This window comes from Triticum dicoccoides, chromosome 7B, assembly GCF_002162155.2.
Source record: "Triticum dicoccoides isolate Atlit2015 ecotype Zavitan chromosome 7B, WEW_v2.0, whole genome shotgun sequence".
In the NCBI taxonomy this organism is placed as follows: Eukaryota; Viridiplantae; Streptophyta; class Magnoliopsida; order Poales; family Poaceae; genus Triticum; species Triticum dicoccoides.
The window spans coordinates 19672593-19694086 of record NC_041393.1 but is presented as its reverse complement, the minus strand read 5'-3'; the positions used below and the strand labels follow the sequence as shown (position 1 = coordinate 19694086).

Sequence of the window (21494 nt, the reverse complement as noted above, 5' to 3'; positions counted from 1 at the left end):
GAGAGAACACTTTGGTGATCCCAAGAAGAACCAATGCCAAACGCGAGAACCTAGGAAAACCACTTAAATGAAGCAATTTGACCAATGCATGAAAGACTTTAGGTGCCAAGTCATTAAATAAAGTGTGCTTAGCAACAACAAGTTAAGCACCTATGCATTGAGAGGTTGAGTTGCAAAGGTATTTAATGCACTTAGCACCTTCTCTAAGCACCTTTGCATTGGAAGAGGTCTAAGCAAGATACAGAGAAGTTGCTAGGTACTCCCTCCTTTCCGGTTTATAGGGCTTATCTTAAAATTTTAGTTTTTCATTTTATAAGGCTCAATTTGGTTGTTACCCATCACATGTTCAAATTCCAAGGTGCATTAAATTATTGGATGCAAGTATTAAGAGAAAATTGACCAATGCATGTACTTTATGCATGCATGTATTACAATTAATACATTGGTAAACATAATTTTTGAGGAAAACAAGAACATTACTTGGGTGTTTTTGCAAACTACAAAAAGTATTCCACCACTCACCATCTACCTTGGTTGGTGAGATTTTTGAATTGAGCCCTATAAACCGAAAGGAGGGAGTAGGAGAGAAGACTTGTGAAATTTGTTCACTAGGGTCCAAAGGGGCAGCTCGAGAAAGAAAAGGTGGCCAATATTTTACACTGACTCTAGAGGTCGATCACCTCACCATGAGAGGGAATGTTATAGCGTCCTCCCGATCCACGCCATGAATTAAGAAAACAGAACCTACTTTTCCAAGATACGACACCTTCTTAGAAGTGCGCGTCCCAGGCAGAAGAGCTGCCTTTGGCCCATGCTCCAGTTTGACCCACTTTTCACAACTACTAGTAGAACACCCGTGCGTTGCTACAGACTACAATGCGTATAAATGATCAAACAAATAACTAAGGTTGTCTCCAAGGTCGAAGCTTATTTAGTCCTCGTATGTTCGAGCGTGTTCGAACATCAAATGGGTGCCTAGCAGGCTCCTCAGAATTCAATCATCTGATGCGTGGTTTAATTTGTCATGCTCTCCGCCTTCCTAATTTAGGTCTAATCTTGCATCCCCCACCTCTCTCTACACCCTCCCCATGGCTTCCCATATTGTACATGTTGCTCATCTAGGCTTTAGCCCCATTAGTGATAAAATTCAGGTGGGGATATACCTGGCCATGGGAAGCCCGGCCCGGCCCGACACTAGTAGAAAAAGGGGTATTTGTCCCGGTTCATAAGAGCCTTTAGTCCTGGTTCTGAAACCGGGACTAAAGGGTCGTTACTAAAGCCTCCCCCTTTAGTCCCGGTTCTTACACGAACTGGGACTAAAGGTCGTCCATGTGGCCGCTGCTTGGAGGTCCACCTTTAGTCCCGGTTGGTAACACCAACCTACTAAAGAAAATTTTATGATTTTTTTTAAATTTCCTTTTTTGATTTTTTTTTTATTTTCAAATTTTTGAATTATTTTAACCTCTAATCTCTAATCACCCTCATCACTGCTCAATTTAACCTCTAATCTCTAATCACCCCTCATCATTCCAAATCATCTAACTTCCCGAACGGTCACCCATCTCACTACTCCAGCCTGAGCACGCTTAACTTCCGGGTTCTATTCTCCCTCGTTTCCAAGTCTGCACTTGTTGTTTTCCTGACAATAGTAAGATGTCAATCCTATTAACCCTCAGGTATTTAGCTTGAGCATGAAGTCACACATTTCACTGTTTGAGTTTGAAATTATTGTTCTAAAAAACAATAATTATTTAGTAACATTAATATTTCTTGAATAAGTAGTTTGACCACAGTTTGACCATAATTTGACCATAGTTTGACCAGATTTGACCAAAATTCAAAAACACTGAAATAATTATTTAGTAACACTAATATTTCTTGAATAAGTAGTTTGACCATTGTTTGACCACAGTTTGACCAGATTTGACCAAAATTCAAAAAAACTGAAATAATTATTTAGTAACACTAATATTCTTGAATAATTATTTAGTAACACTAATATTCTTGAATAAGTAGTTTGACCATAGTTTGACCAGATTTAACAAAAATTAAAAAAAATTAAAAAAACTGAAATTTGAGCATAACTTTTTTTCCTTTTAGTAACACTAATGGGACCTTTGCCGCATGAACCGGGACTGACGTAGAATTGTCACGGCAGATGTCCTCTTGCAAGGACTTAGTCGCGAGGCCAACGCATCTATGTGGTAGCTTGAGAGGGGTTGGGCGGAATCGAGGGATGCTAGGCGGATCATCACACAAGACGAGGATTTAGACAGCTTCGGGCCCCGGGAAACATCATCCGGAATAGCCCTACATGCTGTTTGAGGCTAGGTCTCATTATGCTCATCGAGAGTCGCCGCATAAGCCGGCTCCCCCTTTGTGTCTAGCCCTAGATATTGTTTCTCGTTACTTGTCCCTCTTTGGGGTGCCCTGCCCCTATATAAGTTAGAGGGGTGGGTTACATGTGGAGTCCAAATAGGATTAGGACTAGCCTATCTTCTACTACAAGCCGGGTACAAGTCCGGGTCTTGATTCCTTGTAAGGGAGATATTCCTCACGCCTTTCCTCTTAAGTCGGCCTACCATAACGTAAGCCGGCCTTCTAGGCCTTGAGCCTCCTGGGCCCCCGGGTCTTGTCGCTCCTCTGATCCGCTTGCCAGGTCACCCATAAGCCGCCAGGATCGGGCGGGTCACTTAGTATGTCGTCCAGTCAGGGCGGATCATTAGTGAGTCGCCAAGTCCGGCTGTGTTATACTTCCGGCCGGGTTACACCGCGGGGTATATCCCCGACATTAGCCCCCGAGTTTAGCTTGGATTTATCCATGGTAAACTTATGCTGCAAAATAAACACAAGAACAAATTTGATAGGTTGTGCTCCGGGTTAATAATTCTTGTAAACCGGCACCTGAACATCCTTAAATCCTTGTCATTTCCTTCTTCTAGAAAATCCGGGTCAATAGACCAGCTTCACAATCAATTTGCATGTAGAAGAAATATTGTAAACAAATAATCCATTTGAGTCGGCTTCCAAAGCGCCGGCTTGAAAAATATAGATCTTGAAATACTCATCTGATTTTCAACCGGCTTAAAGATGTAGATCTTGCCGAGTTATAATTTCCAAAATCACCGGGTTATAAAAGACTGATGATGTCGAGCCATAATTGTTGTTGACACCGGGTCATGTAATTGATCTTCCTAATTTACTCAAACCTGAGAATTTGAAGATGTTCCTTCTTTATATGCATAATACATGTAGCCCCCAAGTCTTAAGAGGAGAACATAGTGATAACTTAAGACTTGCTTCAATATAAGTGTTGCAACCTTGAAGAAATCCGGGTTATTCATCTCAATCATTAGTCATAAACTGAATATTCCACATATGTAGCCCCCAAGTGCCGGGTTGTTATGCTTGCAGAAACATGGGACTTGTAATTGCCTTATGCTCATAAAAACTTCAACCAGTGTAGCCCCCAAGGGCCGGGTCATTATGCAATAATGAGCAGGGACTTTGTAAATAATTCATTAATAATAACATCATATGATGTAATCTCCACCATGGGGCTTGAACCCACGTCCATAAGGTTAAGAGCTTTGTACTCTACCAACTGAGTAGTGGATCTTTCAATGTAATGGACTGAGGCTTGTGTACCTTGAATTTTTTGAGAGGAGCAATTGGTAGCCCCCAAGGGCCGGCTCATTTAAAATGTGATGAGTCTGGTCTTCAATAAGTTGAGCAAAAATTGACTTTACATTAGCCCCCAAGTGCCATGGTGCATGCTGGCAGTGACATGGGACTTGTATATTCGATGTAATCTCAATTTGAATAATGTAGCCCTCAAGTGCCGAGTCGTAAGCCTGCAGCAACTGGGACTATTCCTTTCATTATAGAATAAATCATATCCATTGATAAAATAATAGCCATTGCGCTGAAGCGACTTTGAAAACCTCAATCATAACACTGGTTATTGATAATCACAATAGAAATCCATCCATGTTGGTTATTTAAGATTTGAACAATATAATTCGGTATGAAAACCTCAATCATTCAATATCATCATGAAAATCTAGCCAGTTTTGGCTATTAAAGATTTGAATACATCATCGGTTGACAAGTAAATCCGGAGTTTAAATACCTGGCGGCTCTTGGCCGATGCGCATTCATTGTAACCCGGTGGCGTATAGCCTTTGAGAAAATCAAGAATTAATAACCCTTTTGAGACATCAATTTCAATCTTTGATGATAGGCTTGAACTTGATCATTTGTGTAAGCCATAGCTCTGTAGATCCTGCACAGAGTTTAAACAACATATGCCCTGGCGACTTAATGTCAAGAAGCCAGGGCGGGTAACCACCCAAATATAGTCTTATCCTGCACACAAGTAGATCACAAGATCCCTATGATCCTTTGAATGATACCGCCGGTTTATGTGACCCGGACAGTGAAGTTGATAACTCAATTCTGTAAGAGCCGGCACATATGATATTTGTGACAACTCAAATACTTGTGATTGTATAAAAAAATAAAAAAAAATTAGGCTTCTGATTCGAATACGATCAGTAAACCGTTCCAAAGGGGTTAAGCTAAGATTCGAATACGATCATATAGCCCCCAGTGGCGTTGGTGATGCCGATCCAAGTGGGTATCGACAGCTATGTTCTCTTTGGTTCGAATACGACCCATGTTTGAACAGGAAGCCCCTAAGTGACCTTAAGAGTTGTTTAGCGATGCTAATTCGAATACGATCCACGTCGATTCCCAAAGGGGTTGAGCTATGATTCGGATACGATCAAGAAGCCCCCAAGTAGGTTCAGTAGTTTGCTAATCAAAAGGGTATCGACAGCTATGTTCTCTTTGGTTCGAATACGAGCTATGTTTGAACAGGAAGCCCCCAAGTGACCATATAAATTTTTGGCATTGCACCGATCAAGAGGGTACTGATAGCTATGCCCGATGAGCAGGAAGCCCCCAAGTGACCATAATAAAATAAGCCGTAAGGCAGGATACCCATGTTTTGAAACATGCATCATGGCAGCAAGTTCCTTTTGGTAACCATTAATTTGTTCAAGATCTCGAACTTTCTAGAGATTAATTCTTTTGAACCAGAAATTCTTAAACCGGATATTGAGATCCTCAAAGCTTTGTAAGGGACAAATTTACCTTGATCCGGATGTTGAACCGGTTTTGAGAGCTTCAAAGCTTTGCGGGAGAAAGATGTCTCTTGAGCTATATTTTAAACCGGAATCCTCATTTTGAACCGGAAATTTTCCTGACGGCCTTTAAATATTTGCCAATAAAGCAGTAGCCTCCAGGGCCGGGTTATCTTCCCTTCAATGACCCGGAGTTCTTGAATTCATTGAAACCGGCTAATTTTGCCGAGCCATACCATTGTAGCCCCCGAGTCTCAAGATGACTCGAAGTGTTGGCTTGAGATTCTCCATATTTGACCATAGCAGAAGGTGTATATCATTGGCGTTGATAGCGCGATGTGAATCAACAGAAGGTTGAGGTGACTGCGGCGGGTTATAAATGATCCCGTATGAACCGTGTCAGCAACTCGGCCAATGGTTCCTTCCAACTGGCTGTTTGAAGTTTAACCAAACCATAGTGCGGCGACTTGTGCGCCTGCCCATTGAGCCATCCAGTGCAGACGACGGCTAATAATACATGATAATTTGCCTCCAATGTGTTGGAAGAAAACCGGGCTTCCCGAGTAGTGACTTGCTCATACTCAATAAACAACTCATGCAGACAGGTGCGGCCCGATCTGTTGATGTAGACCAGGCCACGAGAGACGGACGGTAAAGACGACTGCAACATCTGAGGTGGCACGGACAGATAAACCGGCCGTGGCGTTGTAAGCCGGTGCGGACGGGCAAGTTGTCCTTCTTGTTGTAAGCTGACGTGGTCGCGGGAGACGGCCACGGCGTTGTGAGCCGGTGCGGGAGTCCGTTGAGTGATGATGACCACCTATGCCAAAAGATGTTGGCGTGCCTCCATCTCCGCGGTATAATATCCCTTTTTGTCATAAATAATTGCCCTGCATAAACAATATTGCAGACCAAGGCAAAGATAAACTTGTTCTTTAACAAAAACAATATATTTAATAAAATACACTTGGATGAATATCACCTGATATTTTTTGCCGGTCAGTGAGACCCGGCAGAGGCAGCAGGCCGACCCGCAAGGTCAGTGAGACCCGGCCAAGGTGACTTGGCGACGAGGTTGCTCAGAGGCGAGGCAAGCGGTTCAAAGTTGAGGCCACGGCGAGCAGACCAAGCCGGCCACAGAGTTGAGGGCAGGGGCACCGCGGCACGGCAGAGTCAGCAGTGACGGCGGCGGTCCGGAACAGCAGCCATCCAGAAGTGAAGCGGCGGCGATTTGAAACAGGAAGATATGGCTCCGGTTTAATGCCACCGGGCCATGGCGGCTTGTAAGGCCGGTCGTAATGGTAGTATCATAGCTAGTATCATGCATGCCAACTAGACTATTTTGCTGAGGTGGCATAGAATTAAATGAAGAAAGAGAGTGTTGAGTATCATATTATGATACCGTATCATATTAAATGCTATGCTACTATGTGTCATGCATGGCAATAAATAAGGTTACCTATGATACTAGTATATGATACTGTGCATTACGGAGGTAGTATCATCCCTTAGTATCATGTGCATGATACTAAGGTATGATACTACCCATTACAAGCAGCCTAACCGCAGAGACAGCAGCAGCGGGTGAGGCTTGAGTTGACTCGATCCGGCGGCGGTTTGAAGAAAACATCCGTTCAGACTGTACTCACCTCTTCCATCACTGAATATTGAAATTGATGGATATATTTTTCCTTGCGTGGCTCCATATAAGGAGACATAAAGACTGTTTTTGGAAATTCTGTACGTACTAGTACATTTTTCCCAAATGATGACGGTGCTTGTAGTACTAATCATTAATGCTTCTTTGGATGGATACCCATGCTAGTGCTGACCTTTGATAGCTCCCTTGTCGCTTTGGACAGCGCTTCAGGTTATGTGATGCATCTCCAGAAAGGAATCTCATTTTTGGCTTGATCCTCCGTCCTGGTGATGGATCTGGGTTCGGATTAACAATATGTAGAAACGGAGTACAGCCATGGCAACAACAAAGTCGCTTGAGGATTCGTAGACAGCCGCAGTAGACGCAGCAAACCGGCTTGGATGTGAAGGCAAACCACTGCGTGGCTGGTGACTTGAGGGTGGAAACGAGGCTGCAGTAGCCTAGAGCACGGCCACGGCAGAGGCGACTTTAGAATAACTCATAGGCGAGGTGGCTCGCGGAGGCCCATGGTGGTTTGGAAACGGCGATGGTGACTCGACGCGGCCCACGGCAGCAAAGCAAGTCGACGGGGCGGCAAGCCGGATCAAGCATGGCTGTATCGTTGCGGCGGCGGCTCAGGCGGATCTTGTTCAGGTCGTAGTTTGACTTTAGTCGTTTGAACAACTAGAGCTCGGCGTTTTACTGCAGCCTGGGCGACTTACGTGTGTCTTATATGTAGTAATACCACAGATGAACTAGCCCGTGCAGCTCTCCCTGTCTTGGACTTGTCGTTGCATAGACGATGGAAATCCTACCAGCGGCAACTTCTTTGCGGCGGCAGCAGAACAAACCGTAACCGATGCAGCGACTCCCTGATGCAGCGACTCCCTGGCGCAGTGGCCGGCCGGCCGGCTTGACGCGTCAGCTGCTACGAGGTGGATGGACGGGGCCCGGCGGCGGCTCACGGACAGGCCTTGGCGGAGGTCGGCAGAGTGAGGCCACGACAAGTCGCGGAGGTCATGGCTCGACCAGGATCGGTGAGGGAAAACCGGTTCGATGGCAGAGACCAAGTCTCTTGTCTAATCCACTTACGAGTCGCGGGATGTTTCCTTTTCTCTTTCCTTTTGTTTTTCCTTTTTGGCATCTAAACCGAATCCAGCTTGGAGCAGTACGCAATCGACCTGGCTTGACTTTTGGTAAAAACAACCTTGAACCGCCGATCGAACGAATCTGAAACACTTGAACCAACTGGATGTCGATGCACCTGATCCAAAATTCCGTCGGTCTTGGCGACTTTTCAATAAAACAGCGGCGGAACAGCTCGCAACCCTAATTCCTTTGAACCTTAAATCTGACAGATCTTCAATCTGGACTGATGAACTCGTCACTGATGCAAATCCTTTCAATCCAGCTTTTCTTCATCTGAAAAATTGCGAGCCCCTTGATCCCTAAGAGAGATCCCTCCAAGAACTCAACACCACCGTGCGCGAGCCCCACGGTGGGCGCCAACTGTTGTGGAATTGCCACGGCAGATGTCCTCTTGCAAGGACTTAGTCGCGAGGCCAACACATATATGTGGTAGCTTGAGAGGGGTTGGGCGGAATCGAGAGACGCTAGGCGGATCATCACACAAGACGATGATTTAGACAGCTTCAGGCCCCGGGAAACATCATCCGGAATAGCCCTACATGTTGTTTGAGGCTAGGTCTCATTATGCTCATCGAGAGTCGCCGCATAAGCCGGCTCCCCCTTTGTGTCTAGCCCTAGATATTGTTTCTTGTTACTTGTCCCTCTTTGGGGTGCCCTGCCCCTCCTTATATAAGTTAGAGGGGCGGGTTACATGTGGAGTCCAAATAGGATTAGGACTAGCCTATCTTCTACTACAAGCCGGGTACAAGTCCGGGTTTTGATTTCTTGTAAGGGAGATATTCCTCACGCCTTTCCTCTTAAGCCGGCCTACCATAACGTAAGCCGGCCTTCTGGGCCTTGAGCCTCCTGGGCCCCCGGGTCTTGTCGCTCCTCTGATCCGCTTGCCAGGTCACCCATAAGCCGCCAGGATCGGGCGGGTCACTTAGTGTGTCGTCCAGTCGGGGCGGGCCATTAGTGAGTCGCCAAGTCCGGCTGGGTTATACTTCTGGCCGGGTTACACCGCGGGTATATCCCCGACAGGGACCAATGCTCACATTAGTCCCGGTTCATGACTAACCCGGCCTGGACCAAAGCCCTGTTTTCTACTAGTGCGACCCGGCCCGAAAAAGCCCGACCCGTCCCGGCCCGACGCTGCCCCCGGGCCGGGCTCGGGCCTAGATTTTGAGCCCGAAGGCCGAGCCGGGCCGGGCCCGGACCCGTCGTTTTCACGTTTTTTTTTAAGGTCGGGCCGGGCCGGCCCGAAGCCCGACGGGCTTTTACATGTTCGGGTCAGGCTCGGGCCCAGAAAACAGGCCCGATGGCCGGGCCTGGCCGGGCCCGGGCCTGGGTTTTTTGCGTCGGGCTTGGCTAGGCCTGGCCCGAAGCCCGGCCCGGCCCGAGGTATGGCCAGGTATAGGTCGGGAAAACTCCCCCCATGAAAATTCGAAAAAAGTCAATGGTCTAGACAGTCCGGGCACCCCGAAAGCCAGACCATGTGAGAGACATATGTGATTGCGCTCCACCATGTTATCTTCAACTGGCGGGCCCAACGCAAAAACCCCACCCCATGATGCATCCCTCCTTTCTCGTGTCGAACCCTCCCCTTCCCTCTCGGTTTCACGTCGTAACAGGACATTTCTCGCTAGAGCCCTCTCCTTTAAGACCGGATGATGTCCACCTCACCTTCGACATGGCACCCTCTCTTCTTCACACCGTACTTCCACACAGACCGCCAAGAAGGAGTCCCCGCGCCAACCGGCCCGCTTTCTGCCCTAATACCCTCCGCCCGTGTTTTGGGCTGATTCGCCACCGCCATCAAAGGGGAGGAGGAGTGCGTCGCCCGTGACACCCCCCAAGCCAAGAAGGTAGATCTGATGTCTGTTAAACTATTTCCACATTGTAATGTACTTATTAACTCTTAAAGAAATCAATGTATTTACCCTTCTATCCTAACAAAAAAAATCACACAGCTCAACCGCTCAACCATCTCTAAAGAAATGCAACTTCTTATTTTCTAAAGGAGAGAAATTATTCTGCTCAAACGTAACTCAATAGACCAACCCCAACCCCATCCAGAGTTTATTTTAAGACGTAATTGAACAGACGTAACACACAACATGGGAGGTGAGCCCAAGGTTTTTTAGTATGATCCCAAGGTTTCATCAGATCATAGAGGAAGCAATTTACTACATACTTTGAAGGATTCTTTCAGAATTCAGAATGGAACTCTTATTTGTTGTTATTTTACCTTTTTAAGTGTTATTTTCTGGAGCAGTTTTCCAGATGGTATCATGCATAAAGTAGGTAGTTTTAGTATTGTAGTTAGATGTTTTCTGTAATAACAAACAATGTATTTCTGATAATAGAAATCAGAAGCCAGGTAGAATGGAATGATCAAATGTGCACTCACTTTTATCTGATGCTTCCTATAAGAAAAGATATTGTGTGATCATGTTGTAGCTATAAGGGCTGACATAGGACGTCATGCCGCGGCGGGGCTCCTCCCTGTTGACCAAGATCTCGAGCTGTTGGACAGTACTTCCGAGACATTTCACCTAGATGGTAGCAAGATTTCACATTCTGCATTTCGAGTCAGAAAACAAACAATGATTGTTAGTTTCCATTTCCAGCTTGCAAGACACAAGTTATACATAACTTAATAAATACTTTGTTTTTCTCTCCCAGCAAGAATATGCATAAATGGGAAGAATATATCTCCCGGATTGCAAGGCACAGTCAATTAATCAAAATGGAATACAATTTATATCAAAAATGGAGTGGTCAAGAACACTCAATTCCATCTCAGTAAAAATATTCTACTGAAATCCCATTCACATCCATTGTTCCATGATGGACTTTACATGTATTTTTTTGTAATGTCTCTGTACTCATAAAGACATTTCCTACAGAATTGGCATCAAAATTCCATTAAAAAAATAAAACGTGAAGACAAAAGTTAAAGATCAGCGAAGTGCCATTGTCATCCCGGTGTTGTAGAGGTATCGAGTATTCCATCCTTTTAATTTTTCCTTGACAACAAGAGATGTATACTTGAAGTGCCATTGTCAATGGAGCCACCCTTTAAAAAATTTCTTTGCAACAGGAGATGTACACCATCAATTACCTGCATGGAACATAAAGACTAACGAATACCACCTATGTACGTTTATCCTGGTACTGCTGGAGACAGTCATAAGAGTTGCCCCACAAATGACAAGAAAATAACAAATCAGATGCTTTGCTAGCTAGCCAATATGAACGATACACCTCTAAATATTAATGATCACAACAAAATCTGATAAAAAAATCTATTAAAAAGACACACCTGCCAAAGAAGCAACTCAACAAGAACATGTTTTTCTAGTAGATAAGTGCTACAATAGACTACAATAACACACGAGTACATACATAAGTTTCACCTAATCCATAAGAAGTCATATTGTATTCTCAGCAGGTAAATTCTCACTCAAAAGAACCATGGACACAATGATCGACATACCTATAATTCCAGAACATCACAAATGAGACCTTCTATCTGCAACCATTCCACATAACTATGAATCAAATAAGAGTGTAGCTATATCCAGATGGAGTTTAAAGTTGGAAGGCGCTATGGGATGGGCCTTCACACTGGACCCACATGTGTGCAGGGTCAAGAATGTGCATGATGAACATCTCTGATGTAGGTGCTAAAGCATGCAGAATTTCAGACTAACAATGAACTGTGCAGTACATCACTTAGAAAAAAATATATGATAAATCAGTGGATCATGTCAAACTGCACAGAGATGGTGAAAATAGATAAAATGTGGATCCTTTTGGGTTTTGAAGCTTACCAGGAGATGAACAGCCCCTTGACCGCATTTTACCATTTTTTGTGTGCTCGAGGCACTGGAATATTGCTTGTTTGACAAACAGCACAACCATGTCATTAACAATCTTGAGAATAAATGTGCTGCTAATATTTCAATCAAACTATTTAGGGAAGACAGCAGATTAGCCACACAAATACAATGAACATGGTAGATTAAATGCTAACCCATATTTTTTGCATTTCAAGGAGAAAACCCTAGGATTCTTGGCTTTGGGTATCTGATGGCTTCCCATAAATGTGGTTTCACGTCTGAGGAGTCAAAATTTTCAGATTCACAACCTCATCATCTTAGGAGAACACTATATCGATTTACAAAGAATGTCAGTGTTTAGTTTTCAATAATTTAGTGAAAGTGAAGCAAAATTAGAGGTAGTACATGTTACATCATCATCTTCAGATGAATAATAGCAGATGAACATGCAAGTGTTTAAAAGGAACATGCGTATATGTCAGCATTGTGCATGCATGCATGGGACTCCTTCAACGCCTTCAGACCAAACCTTTATAACCATAGATGAAAGACAAGAAAAAGATAGCTACATGTATGCATGGAGAGCGTCATAACTCCAATGGAACAAATAAAATGGCAAACAAAGATGCATAGAGGCTTGAGTGCCAGATTACCTGATGCATGCAACAAGTTGGAATTGTTAGATTATAAAATTACGTGAGAAGCTGGGGATTTTGCTCCTGCAGCTTTTCTATACAGCATCGCCGGATAAAAAAAATAGGACTTCCACAACTATGGTTATCTTAGGATTTCATATGCCAGCCGCCACAATGCAAACTTTGGTTCCATTTAGTTGAAGGAGGCAAGCACACAACCATAGATGTGTATGGCAGTAGAATTTTATCAAAATGCAATATATTCACAGATCTGATAGATTAGCCGCCAACACCCACGAGTCAGGCTGCTGGCCACCTGATGTGCTTGTGTCGTTGGTGGCCATTATTGTCATCTTGTGTGCACCAATTACATATTACAATAGGAGTACTTGGCCTTCTGCCAGACCTCGCTAATGGCAGCCATGGATGGGCTAATTACTTGCAATGCCCGTGCTCCAACCGCTTCGAGTAGAAAGTGTGCCTAATTAGTTTTCTAAAAAAAATCTGATCAAGACAACTAATTTTACTTTGAATCTACATGAAAAATACCCGGGTCGCCGCCGGTGCTGGCCTAGGTCCCGCCGCCGTTGCCCTCGATCTACAGTCATCACCACCCAAAAGAGGTGAGAGATGGAGAGTACAGCATGCGGAGGATCTTCAATACCACGAGGATGCTAGCGGACGACGGAGGTCCAACGCGGATGGTGTCGCTTGGGCGTCAGGTGAGGAAACAAGAGATGGGATTTGGAGGAGGATGTGGCTATCCAGCCTTAGATGTTGCTTCACGTGGCTCTCAACGGCCGCTGCTGCTATCAGGTAGTTCCCCATGCTCGCCTAGTAGCTTGCTGCTTGCCAGCTCCGATGCAGGAATCCTAGGAGGATGACGCCAGCACCATGGCGAAGGCGAAGTCGACGAGGACGATGACCTGGAGTAAGATTGGATGCTACGGAGGCCCCGATGTTGATTAGAACGAGGCGCATCGGAGTACGGCGGCGACGAGACCGGTGTGGTCCTTGGAGTTGCATGCAGGACTGGGGCATGAGGACGAGGAGCTAGTCGAGGATGCAGAGGCGCCATGACGTCGCGTGGCTGGCGGGTCGAGGGGAGGAGGGCAGTCGTGGCGGTGCATCCCTAATTAACGTGATTGAGGAACTTATGGTATAGTTGATTAATTTAGATTTGATTTTTCAGAGCACTACAAGAAATCAGTTAATCCATGACGGATTTCTGGTGACGTTCCTGAAAACCATCACAGATACAGCGCCGGTCCCTTCGAGTCGTCATAGAAATCGTCACGGATCAACAAGATGCGTATGGCCACTGAAATGATGCCCCATTATGACGGACAATGAAAGACCGTCATGGAAATTGTCATGGACAGACCATGTGGACCTAGGGCGGACCGTCACCGATGGCTCATGCTGATGTGGCATGTATCCGGTGTGATGCGTATGCTGAATCCTGATTGGTCAATCTGCCCTTCTCGCGGATCGCGCATCACAACCGTCCACTCCCTCAGATAGCACGGTAGGCACATGGCCCAACGGTGGTTGACCGCCTCCACCACCGCTGCTCCCCATCTTCTTCTCCATCCTCCATCCCCCAATTCAATCCTATCCATCTCCCTCCCCCTCGTCCGCCGCCACCACCGGCAACCTCGGTGCCCCTCTCCCTAACCACCACCGCCCCCACCCTCTCCCCCATCCCCCGCTCTTACCTTCTCTCCTTAAACTAGGCGGCCTCAAGAACGAGCAGGCCGAGGCGCTTCCCGATTTGCGGCGCTGCTTCTGGATCTACCGAGCAGCGCCAGAGGTCGGCTCCCTCTCCGCTGTTCTGCGCCAAGGTTGGCCTCCCCTTCCTTTTCCGCGTGGTCCATGGCGCTAACCCAGACGGTACCGCCTCTCCGGTTCCCAATCCCACCCCTAAATCGATGGATGGATCTCCATGGCTGATGTGTTTTCTTACTGCTTTGGTTGGTCGCAGGTGAGGCACTCAATACCATGGCTGGATGGAGGTTGGGTGATTTCATTCCCTGACCTCGCCGCCTAGCCACTCCACCACGAGCTTCTCGCCCCCAGGTTGTTCTTCCCCTGCTCGCTGCCTCCCTTTTCCTCTCTATGGATTGGTTGTTGCTGCATGCTTGCTGCTCAAGTACCAGTCATCTCTTGTGTTGGTGCTTCTGCTGTGTGGATTTGTTGATATTCCTTAGCTAGTGTGGATGACTAGATGTGGGTGCGTGACTGTGCTCAACATATTAGAATATTTTCAGATAAAAATAACAATTAGTTCTCAAGTAATAATTTATGGGTTGAGTTCTGCGCATAGTTAAATGTAGCAGCAGCATACAGTTTTCACAGTGCACACTGCCGAACACTTGCTGGCATTGGGTAAATGACTTGCCTTCCATTAACTACAGTCTTGCATTTCTATAAAAAAAGAAAAGATTATCTCTTGCGTCAAATGTACTCTGTGAGATAATAATACATCCACGTGTATGTGTAGTTCATTGGGCCTGTAACCCACTAGTTTGCGTTTCCCCTGTAATGTTTACATCTGCTGTCATGATGAATTTGGCTTTGTAGTCCTTTCCTTGACATATACTTCTCGTTCGAAGAATTAGTATTTTAAAATTTTAGTGTCCACGTAACATCAGTACCTTGGAATATACTGCCTGTTGGAAGGATTAACATTTTATATCCTGAACATTTGTTATTGCAGCTGCATGTATATTTCTGTAGAAACGACTTCTTCCATTAACTACAGTCTTGCATTTTTCCAGAAAAATAATCTAATCTCTTGGGTGCAAATGTTCTCTGCGATACTAATACATATGTGTATGGGTACTACTGGGGCCTGTAGCTCACTAGTTTGTGGTTCCCTGAAATTATTTACCTCTGCTATCATGCTGGTTTCATCTTTGTAGTAAGGTCCTCGACATATACTTCTCGTTCAAAGAATTAGCACTTCAAAATTTTAGTTTGCCTACATAACATCAGTACCTTGGAATATATTTCATGTTGGAAGGATTAACATTTTGTATTCTGGACATTTGTTATTGCAGCTGCTCTTTAGCTATATAACATCAAATCTGGATTTGAACTTTAAATGTTTAGATTATATGACAAGTTAATTGTGCTACTTTTTATTCGCCGGTGTTAGTTACTATGAAGTAGCTGACTGGAGCCAACGATGGATGCTTACTCTCTAGTTATAAGGATTACCTGCTGCTGCTTTTGCTACCTCTTCTGTTCCCTGAATGAATGGTCATGCTGCTTTCTCGCATGCGGTTTCTGTTTCTCTTTTTCTTGGAGAGTGTTTTTCTCTCTAAGAATCATATTCTGGTCAGGCTGCTTGTGCTGTCAAATTTGAACTATTTATTATGGTTGATTTCTATGCCACTAATGCCTACTACCTTCTCCACCCATCCAGCGGCGTACAAGACGTCCTCCTCCTCGATGCAGCCGTTCCCAACGAGCTCTCTTTGCCGAAAGAGGTGCAGAAGCAAGTACAGCACCCCCTTGGCCCCTACATCCTGTCCTACATCGCCTGCACGAGCTCACTGATGGCTGCCTCCTCCTTACCTCCTAGCGTGGCGAGCCTCTCCCCACTTTACCCCAAATATAGATGATACTTGCAATCTGAATACATATCATATTTTGGATCAGTTTAGAGGCGGATTCAGTTGCTGAGATGAATATGTGAGCTTGATTAGTTGCTGACGGTTTTGTGGATCTGATTCTCTTGCACTATTACACATAATTTAATTAGGGCAAGCTAATGCTGATCCACACGATATGATATAGCTATTTTTTTCTAACATGCACCGTTCTTCATGTTGATTGATATTTTGGGAGTTAATTTGGAAGTTCCAGCTTGTTAGATATAAATTAAGCTGCGACTGTGTATCTTGCTAGAATGGACTTGTTTTATAGATGCGTGTATGTAGTAGTACTTGAGAGAAAACCTAAAAACTGTACTTTTATCATAAGCATCTTAGAACTGTAAGTGTTTTTTCTTGTTTATATTGCTATATGCTTTTATTGTTACTTGGATTTTTATTTCCTGTCAAGTAACTATATTTTTGCTTGAACAGATGTGGCCTTTAATTATGCTCCTGTTGTTTTCTTGTTAATACAAAAGCAACAAGTTCCCTATTCTAAAATAGTGTTTAGGATTCAGATTGTGTTGGACATCAATAATTCTGTACATGGTAGCTGAACTCCCTTCTGTTCAATATCCTATCCCACACTACATATATGATACATCAATTATCACTTATTTTCATACCAATGGTAACCCCTTTTCATGGTTGAAATGGACATTTTCACCATGGCAGTCTGCTTTCTCTATCATAGATTGGAACTGTGGATGCATTACGGTATGATTGATTGTTGTACGAGAAGCTATTATCCTTTTTGTTGTTGTTGGAAGGTAGGACTACCTGTGATATTATTATTCTCCTATAGCATAATAATCTTATTAAGATGAAAAAAGTTTTGTTCCCTTTTCGTTTTGATGTTTGCCTTGGTTACTAGAATAAAAGTATTGCTTATGTTATTTATTTTCAGCAATGGGTACGGAAGTGCCTCCCCTTGACTTACTTTTCTTAGTTTCACATACTTCATATTTCACGGCACATGAGAGACTGCATCGTAGGAAATTCAGAAGGTTTTCATAGCATGATTCGAGTTTAGTGTATTGATAGCTTAGGACTTGCAGTCAAATAAGCACAGTGTTGTTTACTACCAACTATTGATCTATGTATGCTCATAATGCCTTTTTGTTGCCATCAGTTGTTTCTTTTCACACGAATGATTTTGTTTCACTACTTTGCATCATGGCAGAGAAAAAATATAGAACTTAATAACGTGTAGTAAGCTACTTCCAGTTTCTACTTCTATTTTAACCTACTGACTATAATATTTTATAATGTGACATATTTTTCATCATGTGGCAGATATTGGTTTATGGGAGCATTTCAACAACAAAGACATGATGAGCGAATCCACGGCCAGGAATGCGGGGTCCCTTGGTTGTCCAATGATCATTGTCCTTTGCTTGATGGGTGTGGTGCTGGCTGTAGAGTAGCACAGTTTTCTCCGAGACATGCTTGTAGAATTAAAATCTTTTTTGGGTTCATTTTTTGCTCCCGTACAGGTGTATTTTTGGGTGTGTGTATGTAATTTTTTGTTTTTAAGGACCTGAACATATATTTTCTGTTAAATTATTATTGGCTTCAAATTTCCATGGACAAAGAGAAATGCGTGATGGGCTAATGTCCTGGACTGAGAAATTACTGGGCCTTTCTTGAAATTAATGGACCTAAATTCAAATTGGCTTGATTACTATATGGGCCACCACTCTTGGAGAGTTGAAATTTAGTGGGCCAAAATTTTAGATGGGCTGATTACAACATGGGATGCCACGTTAGATCCATGTCAGATGATGACGTGGTAGACAAGCTAACGCCGTTATGAGCATGCCAGTTAACCGCCATCGATGACGGTTAAAAACCGTCATGGTCCGTGACGGTTTTCGATGATCCGTCATGGAGCGTGCTGTGGTTAAATTATGACGTGATATACATGAAGGAATTCAAATCCGTCACGTATGCCCCTCGATGACGGACTTGCGCAAGTCCATGACAGACAGAAACTGTCACGTATTAACAGATTTCTTGTAGTGGAGATTGATTAGAGATTAATCATAATTGATTTTTTCACATAAATACATTACGAATAAATGGAAGGAGTATCAGACGCGATTCGGTTTTAGCATGGGAGGGGTGGTGGGAGGTGAGACAAAAATAAACCAGACGAAAATAAACCGGACGGAAGTTGTGGGACTATTCAACCAACTCATCCATTAGGAGTAGAGATTATGACAGGATCTTGATCAGTACTATGGATGAGGTAATACCAAACATCATGCTAGCACAAATAAAATAACTAATACGCATATGACTACTAACAATTTGACATATTTATTGGCACATGTATGTTCAAACCTACTTTGAGTTCTTGAAATGATTAGAGCTTTTCTGTTTACACACTATTAGTTTCCAACGATGAACTCCAGAAACCAAAGTATAGATAAAGTGAAGTTTCCTACCATGTGAATCCAGTCCCTGTTCCTTCTCCTGGACAGCTTCGAGAAGTTGGCATTTGGCAAGAACCTGCAAGCACAATAACAAATGGAGTAACCACTTCAGTTGCACTAGTAGAAAACCAGCCATTAGTCCCGGTTCGTAAGGGCCTTTAGTCCCGGTTCATGAACCGGGACTAATGGGTCGTTACTAATACCTCCACCCATTAGTCCCGGTTCAAACTAGAACCGGGACCAATGTGCCTCCACGTGGCCCTGTGCGCCCACCCCAGTCAGGGGGCCTTTTGTCCCGGTTGGTGGCTCCAACCGGGACCAAAAGTCAATTTTTTTTTAAAAAAGTGGCTGCTTTAGGGGTTATTTTTAGGTTGTTATTACAGCTAGCTAATAGAGAGAAGTGTCCTCTCTTATATCTTCGTCCTTGGTTTATCAACGCTGCTGCTATGTTCATTGCACCCGCAGATATAAAATGCTAATGCATGCGTGCATCATACATCATCATATATATATATATATATATATAATAACAAGTCCTACTAATCATGCATCATCATATACTACAACTTCTACTCGTTATTAATAATAAGTCATACGATCATCATCCTCATAGTCATCGAACCCAACCCTACATAATTGTTCTTAGCACATGATCATCAGTATCAGGTAGGACCTAAAAACCCTTAATGTAAAATAGCATAAAACAATATAGACCCTGACTCTCCATTATGAAGAATGGCGATCATCCTGTCTCCAATTTTTGCCCTTCGCTGAATGTTGCTTCCAAGAAGCTCCTTACGACTGTCCATACATTTTTTCCATTCTTTGATTATCATGTCTCCACTTCTTTTAGAAACCCGGTATGGACAATTGAGATTCGTAGGACGATCTGGGTGTATGTTCAAAACATGAAGGCTACCCCGTGTATACATCAGATGAGGCACACAATCATTTGGGATTATCTGTTGAAAAACATAGTAATAACTTCGTAGTTAGCAATGATATGATGTACTAGTTTTAGAAGTGTGCAAAAAGATGCACGAATGTTGTAATAGTAAAAAATCATATCAGGGTATCTTCATGGTAGTTACCGTAGTTCAACACGTGCACTAGTGGCACATATTGACCATAATGTTGAGGAGTTCGATTGTAGACATTGTAATTCTCAAGATCAGTACAAAATCCGACCAGATGATTTTTCTCCTGATAGTTAGTTCGGAGCCTTCGGTGTAGTAGGTTATGTCTACCATCTTCCGCACATTCTTTGAACAATGAAAATAAGCTGTCAATGGAGAATAAGTTGTCAACTATTTTCAAATAAACAATATAAATTACTTAATAACTATGTTAAGCTCACATGGGGGAAGAATTGGAGGTGTATCCACAAGGACGAAAATCGTAGGTCTCTCTTGCTCGATTGTAGGATCACCAAGATCCATGGTAACAAGCATACCCTCATCAAAACCATACATCTTGCAAAGTGCTTCCCAATTTTTGCAACCAAAATGGGTTACACTCTGAGCATTGTACAACTTTACTTGAAAATCCACACCATGATGGGTACTTAGGATAATTTTTTTTGGTTTCAAAACTTTCATGGTCTTCAAAACCCATCCTCTCCAAGACATAGCGTCTTGCAAAGCATGGGATAAGCTAGTCGAATTGGAAAAGATGAAAAATATTGTCATGATTAAAATAGTTGAAGTCATGAGTAATTACGAAAACAACTATTATCGTCGGTTGCGTACTGTATGAACATCGAAGGTCTACTCGAGCTTAATGCTGAAGCGCCGATCTTCGTCCAGCACAATGAACCTGTCGCAGATACCTCGGTCGTCGTGGCACCAGTTGCACTCCCCCGGGCGGTTTTCGTCGTCCGATGAGTACGACATTTTCGGCCTATACGTTCATAATTCAAATATTAAACTAGATCATTATTATTAATCACGGGTTGACTATCGATGATCGATGTACGTAGCTCCTCCTTTCATTCCCGAATGCATTATTAATTATATCCAATTGTCTAGCACACGGGAATGAAGGAGAAATTATCCAATATGAGCATTCAATAAGCAAAACCAAATCATAAAATAAGCAAAACCAAATCATAAAATAAAGTATAGTATTCAAATTAGCATGCATTCAATAATTATAAGCAAAAGTACATCATCTCTTGGTGTCCGTACATCGTCGAATATTATCACTAATACAACTAGAACCGTAGCTCCCGACGGGTATCGACGCGGGCGGTGGACACCCAAAGATGAGGAACCATCACAGGATCATAGCTCCAGTGAGATCCCTGAAGAACCTGCCTGGTATTGTCGAACCTCCCCTCCAATGCAACCATGTAGCGATGGACGTGCTCGTCCTCCTCGCTGACACAGTGACGTACCACCTCCGCGGTGTCCGGATGCCTCACCACCGTCACTGGCCCACGCGACCGCCACCAAACAAGGATCGGGTCAACAACGCGCTGCCTCCTCACCAACCTACATCCCCCGGAAGGTAGCACCTCCCAATACCAATCCGGCGGAGCCCAGTCCCGAACATGGCCCTGATCAAGCAGGCCTCCACCGCCGAGTCGACGACGACAAGGATGCGGGATAGGCATCGCCGACGTCGACGCGGGAACTACTTCTATATATAGTTAAATAAAAGTAGTTTTATTAATTAAATCAACTATGTAGTTCAACTATTAAAATTATTGAACAACTTAATTAATCTAACAAAAATATCTAACATAATATGAACAACTTAATTACTACACATGTAATCTAACAAAAAAAATCTAATCTAACAAAAAATCTAATTAAATCAACTATCTAGTTCAACTACTAAGCACTTACTATAAATAAATAAGTAGTACTTACTAAAAACAAACTACTTCATTATATAGTAAAATAAATTAGTTTATTAAATCAACTAGCTAGTTCAACTATATATAAACTACTTCTTATTTTTTTCCTTTTTCTAAATACTATGAACAAAAAAAATCAT

General features: G+C 43.5%; 1 long non-coding RNA gene and 1 pseudogene across 3 annotated transcripts; one reads left to right on the top strand and one right to left on the bottom strand.

Moving 5' to 3' along the window:
• Positions 1 to 744: 744 nt before the first annotated feature.
• Positions 745 to 21494, bottom strand: part of LOC119338520 — a 41736-nt pseudogene continuing 20986 nt past the window's right edge.
• On the top strand, positions 13956 to 17642 carry LOC119337619. 3 transcript variants are annotated; one of them, XR_005163429.1, is made up of 4 exons: positions 13956 to 14287; positions 14379 to 14473; positions 15825 to 16826; positions 17353 to 17642. It is a non-coding gene; the product is annotated as an uncharacterized LOC119337619 (long non-coding RNA). The 3 variants fall into 3 exon arrangements; XR_005163430.1 differs by having other exon boundaries at positions 13957 to 14238; positions 15825 to 17642; XR_005163428.1 differs by having other exon boundaries at positions 13959 to 14287; positions 15825 to 17642.